This window comes from Notamacropus eugenii, chromosome 2 (genome assembly GCF_028372415.1).
Source record: "Notamacropus eugenii isolate mMacEug1 chromosome 2, mMacEug1.pri_v2, whole genome shotgun sequence".
NCBI lineage: Eukaryota > Metazoa > Chordata > Mammalia > Diprotodontia > Macropodidae > Notamacropus > Notamacropus eugenii.
This window is the reverse complement of record NC_092873.1, coordinates 57,232,421-57,243,456: the sequence shown is the minus strand read 5'-3', so window position 1 is coordinate 57,243,456 and position 11,036 is coordinate 57,232,421.

Sequence of the window (11,036 nt, the reverse complement as noted above, 5' to 3'; positions counted from 1 at the left end):
TAATTACCAAAACATTACACCCATTTCAAATGCTAACAAAGTTATACTTAAGATTCTACAAGCTAGGCTTCAGCAATATTTGTACCAAGAATTACCAGAAGAGCAGACTGGTTTTCAAAGAGGCAGAGGAACTAGAGACCAAATTGCCAACATTCACTGGATTGTGGAGAAAGCAAGGAAGTTCTAGAAAAACATCAACTTCTGCTTCACAGGAGGCTACACTAAAGACTTTAACTGTGTGGATCACAACAAAATGTGGCAAGTCCTAAAAGAGATGGGAATATCAAATCATCTTACTTGTCTCCTGTGGGACCTGTATGTGGGTTAAGGAGCAACAGTTACAACCAAACAACTGATTGGTTTAAGATCAGACAAGGCTGTATATTATCACCTTACTTATTTAACTTACATGCAGAGTACATCATGCAAAGTCCCAGACTAGATAAATCAAAATCTAGAATTAAGGCTGCTGGGAGAAATATCAACAATCTCAGATATGCAAACAATACCACTCTGATGGCAGAAAGTGAAGAGGAATTAAGCCTCTTGCTGACGGTGAAAGAGGACAGTACAAAAGCTGGCTTGAAGCTTAACATCAAAAAATTCCAAGATCTTGGCAAATGATCCCATCAGTTCCTGGCAAATAGAGGGAGAAGAAATAGAAGAAGCATCAGATTTTATATTCTTGGGCTTGAATACCCTGAGAGGTAAGATGCTACTATTATCCTTATTTTACAGTTGAGGAAACTGAGGCTTGTATTTTTCTTATGTTACTGTTGTTGTGTTGCTATGTTTGTCCTTTGTTCTCGAAGAGAACCATGACATCAGCAAGATGATGGCATAAATTGCGGTTGATTTTGATTTGAGTGAGGGAGGGCTGTGCAAGGTCACCAACCTCACTTTCTTCTTCAGAGTCATCTGAGTCCGGTGTCCAGATATTCAACAGTTGAGGGAACTGAGGCAGATAGAGGCTAAAGGACTTGCCCAGGGTTACACATGATTACACAGCTAGTAAGTATTTGAGACTGAATTTGAATCACTTTCCTGGCTCTAGGTCCAGTGCTTAGTCTATCAAACCACCTAGCTGCTGTTTCTTAAGGAATACAATAAAACTGATGCTTTAAGAAGTTAAAGTTTGGCTTCTATATATGAATGCTGACTTAGAAAGCAGGAAAAGGACATTCTGGGGTGGGGATTTTACAAGGATTTTAATGTCTTAGAGAAAAAAAATTTAATGGAACAACATAACTGGATATGCCTAAATTTGTTCTTTGACAAAAAATATAATTTCATTCTGGTTCACGGAGAAAGTTTAGGATTGCAGTCACAAAAATCCCCAATGGCAAACACATGTTTTATATTTACATGAACTCCATGAGGTAAGGCAACTACTCTAGTGAATACAGTGCCAGCCTTGAAGCCAGGAAGACCTGAATTCAAATTCTACCCTAGCACATGTTGGTTGTGTGACTCTGAGAAAATTATTTAACATTATAGTAGTTTCTAAACTATTCTGACTCTGCACCTTTATCAGTAATTATAACTGCTGTGTTTTGGGTTAGGTTATAATTGCCCTGAGAGGCCAATGGCTGAGACAGAAAAAAAAGTTAAGGGACTTGGATAGCAGTGGGAAGGAAATGTTGAGTGGATAATGGATATGGATAAATGGATAAAGCATTGGTGTGGTTGTACTAGAGAAAATCCCTGTGATTGGTTCCAATTCTCTGACTGATTGATTATAAATGCCTTGGGGTCAAGACATGGGCCCTCACTTTGAAGATTCCTGCTCTAGAGCAGGGCTTCTTAAACTTTTTCCACTAATGACCCCTTTTTGTGTTTTGTTCATGGGTGTTGCATGGCATAAGGGCATGTGTAGTGCAAAGTGCACATGGTGTATGTTCAGAACCAAGGCCACAGTAAAGTCACATGGTACACCATTGGCAAGTATTTCCAGAAATACCTTGGATTCATTATGTATTTGATTTTGAATTAATTTTTGGTTGTTAGGTGTTCAGAAACTTTTTACTCTTGCCATATTTTTATGGGGTCACAATTCACAGTTTAAGAAGTGCTACTGGGGCTCTAGATAACCCTCTAAGACTAAAAGTTGCAGAGAAGGTGCATTGACATTAGCAGATAGAGTATTCTCATCATGTGTTCTCTTTAACAATAAAATCAGAGGTTAAGTCCCTACCTCTATTCCTATAGAATTAGAGATCAGATATGGAAAGTTGACTCCTGTTCAATATTGGTAGGTTCCACAACATGCTACAATGCTGCTCTGAAATCACAGTCTACCCAGTTCCTCCACCCCCTGCTAGGATTCTTCCAACTCTTTTTTCCAAATATAGCTCCATGATCCTATGAAGAAGAATGAAATAGAGCCCTGGCTCTGGAGCCAGAGGATTTGGGTCCAAATCCCCCTCTGATGCTAATTATCCATGTGACCCTGGGCTAGTCATTTAACTTCCATGGACCTCAGTTTCTTCAGCTGTAACATAAGTGGTTTGAACTAGATGGCCCTAAAGTCTTAGCTCTAAACCTCATTCTCCTCCCTACCTCAGCTGGAGGCCAGGCCATCTATAGCTTCTCCAAGGTCCACATATACCCCTATCACCCCTACTTCTAAGAGATTGTTCTAGAAACCATGCAGTTTTAGAAACTCCACTCCTGCCAAAGCCCAATTCATACAGGTCTTTACAAAGTACCCATTTCAGACTTAGAGTACCCTACATTTGGAGTAAGACTAGACCTTAGAGGTCATTTTGTCAAACTGTCTCATCGACCATTTGATGAGGGTATCTTTTTCCATTTTACAAATGATGATACTGAGAGCAAGAGAGGCAAAGTTTTTGAATCTCACAACAAATTTATGAGAAACAAGCTTTAATATTCCATTTTACACATGAGGAAACAGGCTCTGGATGGGGAGCAGAGGCACCCAGAGAATACATAGGCAATGGATCCAGAACTCAAGGGCAGATCCTACTACTCCATAGGGTGAGACTTTATGTAAACAGTCATTTTAATGATTCTCCTTTTTAAAGCAATTGCTTCACTGCTTGAAATATGATGAAAAAAAGAAAATTGCCTGATAACTTCATTATCATTATATATTTAAAAGGAATAGCAAGAGTACATAATAGACTTGCAGTTGCATTGCAATCATCTTTTTTTTTTTGACTGTTATGGAAATGCTTGTTTTATTTCATAAATTGAAAATAAATGCAAATTAAAAAGAAGAAAAAGAAACCTGAGCTCATCCTGGCACTGCCTGAAAGATCCTCCTGACCCATGATGTAGTAAGAGAGCAGTGCTTATATTGAAGACTTCTAAAACATTACACAGTGAAGCAGTTGGTCAAAGGTCCAAGGAAACACCAACTTGTGCCCATGGGGCAGCCCACTCAGTTAGCCAGGTCCCTCTCCTCCTCCTCCCAATCCACAATGCTGAGCCTCAACACAAAGCTCCTCTTAGGTCAGGCGCAGCAGCCTCAAACTCTGATAAACTCAGAGGACTCAGCCCACTTTTAGACAGATCTGGTCAGGAGGAGCAGCTGCTGCTTCAAGGGGATGCTGTCATTTGAAGGGCTGTCTTATAGAGAAGGGCCTAAGATTATTTCATTTAGCCCTGGAGGGGAAAAGTAGAACTAATGAGAAGCTATTGCTATTAGAAAGAGGCCTGTTTAAGCTACCTATCAGAAAACACTCCTAGCAAAGAGAGCTGTCCAAAAGTGGAACAGGCTGCCTTGGGAAGTAGATGGGCTCTCTCTCACAGACTAGATGACCACTTATCAGGATAGTCTTGAGTTCATGGGTCAGACAAGATATTCCTTGAGGTCCCTTCCTATTCTTAGATGCTGTGATTCTGTAATGATTTCTTGATAGAAGGAGAGGAAAATCAGTAGAAAGCCCTAAACTCTTGTGTGTCCAGGTTAGGAAACACTGAGAGCGTTTCACCGTGGGCATTTCTCCTGGAATCAGGTGGCTGGCTTAGTATAAGAAGGACATTTCTTATAATATAAGAGGGGTCTTCTACCAAGCAGCACAGTGGCAAGATGGCGAGAGCCCTGGACTTAGAAGTCTGAATCCTGCCCTAGTCACTTACAACTGTGTGATCCTGGGCAAATCACTCCATGTCTCTCAGCCACCATTTCCTCATCTGTAACATGGAGATAATAATAGCACCTACTTCACAGGGTTGTGGTAAGGATCAAAAGAGAGAATGTGTGGAATGTGCTTTACAAACCATAAGTTTCATATATACACACACACACACACACATATATATATATATATATATATATATATATATATATATATATATATATATATATATATATATATATATATATATATATGCTCCCTCTGTTGATTGTCTCTGTATGTCTTATTTGTAGCTAGTTGTTGCATGTGTCACCACTTTTAGACTGGAAGTCCTTTGAGGGCAAGGACTGTTTTTTGCCTTTCTTTGTATTCCCATCATTTAGTGCCCGTGGTGGGCACATTGTAAGAGCATGGTGTTTGTTGACTGACTGACTGATTTAGGGACAATGAAAATGTAGAGTGAGTCACCCAGCCCCACCCAACCCTTCCAGTGATATTAAGGAAGCCCTGGTCCTCCACAAAAGAGATGTGTTCATCCCCAACTCAAATATTAAATCAGCTTAGGGAAATTCTCTCGGAGAGAGAATGACAGGCAAAAAGAAAGACTTGACCAGATACACTTTGTTGGCTGGGTATGGCTTTGGGTATGACTTACAAAAGAGCCCAAAGAATTGTAACATGCCTCTTTGGGAAGGGGAAGAAGTAGCCCAGTGGCCGTAGCTGAAGTGAGGCGGTAGGTAGCAGTGTTTCAGCAGAACAGCAGCAGAGGGAGCTCTTCAGGTAAGCAATGAGCAGGAGTCTGGGGAGAAGCGTGAAAGCTGAGAGAGAGCCAGTCCCAGGACCATTGCTGGGGTGGGGCAGGGAGTGTTCCTTCTGAACAGCTGTTGCTAGAATGGAAACTGTGGGAAATGGTGTCCTTGCAGAAAGTGGGGACTTTTCCTTGTTATCTACTTTGCTATTTTGCTTTTATCTTGCTTATCTTTTGCTCTTAATGAATGTATGCTCTGGTTTAGTATGGTAAAAGCTGGGGTGTGCTGGACCCAGAACAAACCAGGTCAAGGGAACTGGTTGTTAAATTTTCAGTGTGAGCACCTACAGCTTGGGAAGCAATAAACACTATAAATCAGGGTTTGATTTATTGTTTTATTTGTTGTGTAGACTTAAGAAAAGGAGGAAGAAAAGGTTAACAATAATGCAGATTAAGCCTAAAAGTACATTATTTATCAGGGCAGCTAAGTCTTTCACATTTCATTATCATTACAATATTGCTGTTACTATGTATATTCTCCTGTTTCTATTCACTTTACTTTACATCAGTTCATACAAGTCTTCCCAGGTTTTTCAGAGGTCCACCTGCTCATCATTTCTTATAGTACAATAGTATTCTGTCACAATCATATACCACAGCTTGTTCAGTCATTCTCTAATTGATGGATATCCTATCGATTTCCAAAATTGATGGATTTTGGAAAATCCACAAAAAGAGCTGTTATAAATGTTTGTGTATGTGTGGGCTCTTCTTCTTTAGCAAGTCAAGTCTTGAAACTTACAGGCAGAAAAGAGTAGGAGTATTGGTAGATATAGGAAATTTTTAGTGATATAGCATCCTTCAAGACTCTTCAAGCATGAGTCTGGGAGCCAAGATAGCAGAGTAAGCATGAAATCTCCTGAAGTGTCCCATATTCACCTCCAAACAACCATAAAATAGCAGCCACAAATGAATTCTGGAACCTCAGAATGAGCAAAAAGATAAATTGAAACAATCTTCCAGTCCATGAAATTGGGAAGGTCTGTCTCACTCAGGTAAGAGTAGCACAGTCCAGGATAGGAAATATCCTGGCAAGACAGTAGTAGGCTTAGCAAGTCAAAGGGAGGCCCTGAGCTCCAGGGCAGTGCCAGGCAAGCAGGCAAATGCCCATACCAAGACCCCTCATGAGCCTCAGCACACCAGGTAAGCTGCCAGACCTCTGTGGCCTCCACCAGCACCCCTCACTCCACCTCCCTCATTACAGTGCCAGGCACAAGGGGCCTCAGGGCAACACCAGTACAACATCTGGCAAATTGCCAGGGACTGCAGCCCCCCCCCCCCCCCCAGCACAAGAATCTTCCACCCTAGGAGCAGAGGTCAAATTTAAAAGTAAGAAAAAAAGACTGGAAAAGATGAGCAAAAAAGAAAAGAAGAAGAAGAAGAAAGAAATCTGACCATAGAAAGTTATTATGGCAACAGGGAAGATCAAGACACAAACTCAAAAGAGAACAACAATGTCAAAATGCCTACAGGCAAAGCCCCAAAGAAAAATGGGAATTGGTTTCAAACCCAGAAAGAACTCATGGAAGAGCTCAAAAAAGAGTTTAAAAATCAAAGAGAGGCAAAAGAAAAATTGGAAAAATAAATGAGAGTGATGCAAGAGAACCATCAAAAAACAGCTAATAGCTTGGAAAAAGAAGACAACTCCTTAAAAAGTAGAATTGGCCAAACTGAAAAGGAGATACAAAAATCCACTGAAGAAAACAATTTCTTAAAAATTAGAATTGGACAAATGGAAACTTATGACTCTGTGATACATTAATCAAACAAAATCGAAAGAATGAAAAAATAGAAGAAAATGTAAAATATGACATTGAAAAAACAACCAACCTAGGAAATAGATCAGGAGAGATAATTTAAGAATCATTGGACTACATGAAAGCTATAATCAAAAGGAGGATTTGGACATCATAGTACCAGAAATGGTCAAAGAAAACTGCCCTATTGTTCCAGAATCATGGAGTAAAATAGAAATTGAAAGAATCTATTGATCAACTCTGAAAAGAGATCCCAAAATGTGAACTCCTAGGAACATTGTAGCTAAATTCCAAAACTCCCTGGTCAAAGAAAAAATATTCCAAGTAGCCAGAGAGAAACAATTCAAATATTCAGGAGCCACAATCAGGATTACACAGGACTTAGCAGTTGCAACATTAAAAGACTGGAGGTCATGGGACATGATATTCCAGAAGGCAAAGGAGCTAGGGATACAACCACGAATCACCTACCTAGAAAAATTAAACATAATCCTTCAAGGGAAAAATTGGCAATTCAATGAAATAGAAGTATTTCAAACTTTCATAAGGAGAAGATCAGAGCTGAACCAAAATTTTGCTTTTCATTATCAAGACTTAAGAAAAAACCTAAGGCATTCAATAAGGCTAAACTATTTGCATCCCTACTTGGGAAGATGATACTTGTAATTCTTAAGAACTGTGTCACTAACAGTGCAGTCAGAAGGAGTATACATAGACAAAGGGTATGGGTGTAAGGTGAATTTGATGGAATGACATAAAAAGTTAATCAAGGGGTGAGAAAGAGGACTACACTGGGAGCAGAAGGAAGAGAGAGGTAGAATAGGGTAAATTATCTTACATGAAGAAGTACAAAAGACCTATTACAATGGAGGGGGAAGTGGGAGAGTGGGCAGTAGGCATTTCTTGAATCTTATTCTCATCAGAATTGGTTCAAAAAGAGAATAACATACACAATTAGGTGAGCATAGAAATCTATTTTACTCTACAAAAGTAGATAGGGAAGAAGGTGAAAAAGGAGGTGGGGGGAGACTGGCAGAAGGGGGGATAGATTAGGGTAGGTGGTAGTCAGAAACAAAACATGGGTGAGGAGGGAAAGGGTAAAAGGAGAAAGAGGACAAACAGGAGGAAAAGTAGAATGGAGGGAAATACACAGTCAGTGATCATAACTGTGAATGTGAATGGGATGAACTCTCCAATAAAACAGAAGCACATAGCAGAAGTGGATCAAAAACCAGAATCTTACAATATGTTACTTACAAAAAATACACTTGAAGCAAAGAGACACACACACAGAGTAAAAGTAAGGGGTTGGAGCAGCATCTATTATGCTTCAGTCAAAGTAAAAAGTAGCAATCATGATCTCAGACAAAACAAAAGCAAAAATAAATCTAATTAAAAGAGATAAGGAAGAAAACTACATCTTGCTAAAAAGTACCATGGACAATGAAGTAATATCAATACTAAACATATATGCACCAAGTAGTATAGCATCCAAATTCTTAAAGGAGAAGGTAGTTACAGGAGGAAATAGCAAAATTATACCAGTGGGGGACCTCAACTATCCCCTCTGAGAACTTGATAAATCCAACCAAAAAATAAACAAGAAAGAAATTAAGGAGGCGAATTGAATTTTATAAAAATTAGACCTGGCAGACCTCTGGAGAAAACTGAATAGGAATAGATAAGAATATATCTTTTCCCCAGCAGTACATAGCACATACACAAAAACTGACCATGTATTAAGATATTAATAATCTCAAAATCAAATGTAGAAAGGCAGAAATATTAAATGCATTTTTGGATCATAATGCAACTATGATTTATGATTACGAAAAATTACATTTAACAGAGGGAAGTGGAAAAATAGATTAAAAATTAATTAGAAACTAAACAATCTAATCCTAAAGAATAAGTGAATCAAATAACAAATTGTAGAAACAATCAATAATTTCCTTAAAGAGAATGACAACAATGAGACAGCATACCAAAATGTATGAGATGCAGTCAAGGCAGTGCTTTGGAGAAAATTTATTTCTGTAAATTCTTACATCAATAAAATAGAGAAAGACAAGATCAATGAATTGGATATGCAACTAAAAAAAACTAGAAAAAGGATAAATTAAAAATCCCCAACTGAGCACCAGATTGGAAACCCTGAAAACCAATGGTGATATTAACAAAACTGAAAGTAAGAAAACTAGAGAGCTAAGAAATAAAACTAGGATCTGGTTTTATGGGGGGGAACTCCATTAGTTAATTTGATTTTTAAAAAAGAAAGAAGAAAACCAAATATCCAGTATAAAAAAAATGAAAAGGGTGAATTCATCACCAGTGAAGAGGAAATTAAAGCAATCATTAGGAAATATTTTGCCCAATTATATGCCAATAAATATGACAATCTGGATGAAATCAATGAATACTTACCAAAATATAAATTGCGCAGATTAACAGAAGAGGAAATAGAATACCTAACAACCCCATCTTAGAAAAAGAAATTGAACAAATCACCAATGAACTCCCTAAGAAAAAAATCCCCAGGGTCAAACGGGTTCACAAGTAAATTCTACTAAACATTTAAAGAACAATTAATTTCAATACTATATGAATTATTTGGAAAGATAGGTGGAATTCTACCAAATTTCTTTTATGACACAAATATGGTTCTGATGCTTAAACCAGGGAGAGTAAAATAGAAAGAAAACTATAGATCAATTTCCTTAATGAGGATTGATGCAAAAAAATTTTTAAAAAATTCTAGTAAGGAGATTACAGCAATCATTATATTATGATCATTATATTATGACCAGGGGAGATTTCTATCAAGAATGCAGGGCTGATTCAATATTAGGAAAACTATCAGCATAATTGATCATATCAATAATAAAGCCAACAGAAATAGTATGATTATCTCAATAGATGCTCAAAAAGCTTTTGACAAAATACAGCACTCATTCCTATTAAAAACACTAGAGTGCATAGGGATATAGAAAGCTTTTCTTAAAATAGTAAGTAGTATCTACGTAAAACCATCAGTAAGCATTATCTGTGATGGAGACATGCTAGAAGTCTTTCCAATAAGATCAGGGGTGAAGCAAGGATTCCCCACTATTATACAATATTATGCTAGAAATGTTAGCTATAACAATAAGAGAAGAAAAAGAAAGTTAAGGAATTAGAATACGCAACGAGGAAACAAAACTATTTCTCTTTGAAGAGAATACGATGGTATACTTGGAGAATCCTAGAGAATCAAATAGTTGAAAAAAACTAGTTGAAATAATTAACAACTTTAGCAAAGTTGTAAGATGTTAAATAAAAGCACATGAATTATCAGTATTTCTGTATATTACCAACAAAGCCCAGCAGCAAGAAATAGAAAGAGAAATTTCATTTCAAATAACTGTGAACAATATAAGATATTTAGGAGTCTGCCTGACAAGACAACTATACGAACTATATGAACACAATCACAAAACACTTTTCATACAAATAAAGTCAGATCTAAACAACTGGAAAAATATCAACTGATAATGGGTAGGTCAAGTCAATGTAATAAAAATGACAATTCTACCTAAACTAATTTACTTGTTCAGTGTCAAATCAATCAAACTACCTAAAATTTATTTTATAGAGCTAGAACAAAAATACAAAATTCATCTGGAAGAAGAAAGGTGAAGAATATTAAGGGAATTAATCAAAAGAAATATGAAGGAAGGTGGCTTAGCAGTACCAGATCTCAAACTATATTACAAAGCAAATTATATTATTATATCTGGTACTGGCTATGAAATAGAGTGGTGGATCAGTGGAATAGATTAGATATACAAGACGTAGTAGTAAATGACCTTAGTAACCTAGTGTTTGATAAACCCAAAGACCCCAGAACTCATTACTTGACAAAAATTGCCAGGAAAACAATATGGCAGAAACTAGGTATAGACCAACATCTTATGCCATATACTAAGATAAGGTCAAAGTAGATACATGATTCAGACATAAAAGATGATACCATAAGCAAATTAGGAGAGCAAGGAACTATTCCTTGTCAGATCTATGGAGAAGGGAAGAATTTCTGACCAAACAAGACATGGAGGGCATGATGAAATGCCAAATAAATAATATTGACTTTATTAAATTGAAAGTTTTCACACAAATGAAACCAATGCAACCAAGATTAGAAGGAGAGCAGAAAGCTAGGAAACTATATTTACAGCAAGTGTCTCTGATAAAGGCCTCATTTCTTAAATATATAGAAAACTGAGTCAAATTTATAAGAATACAAGTCATTCCCCAGTTGATAGATTGTCAAAGGATATGAAGTTTTCAAATGAAGAAACCAAAGCTATCTATAATCATATGAAGAAA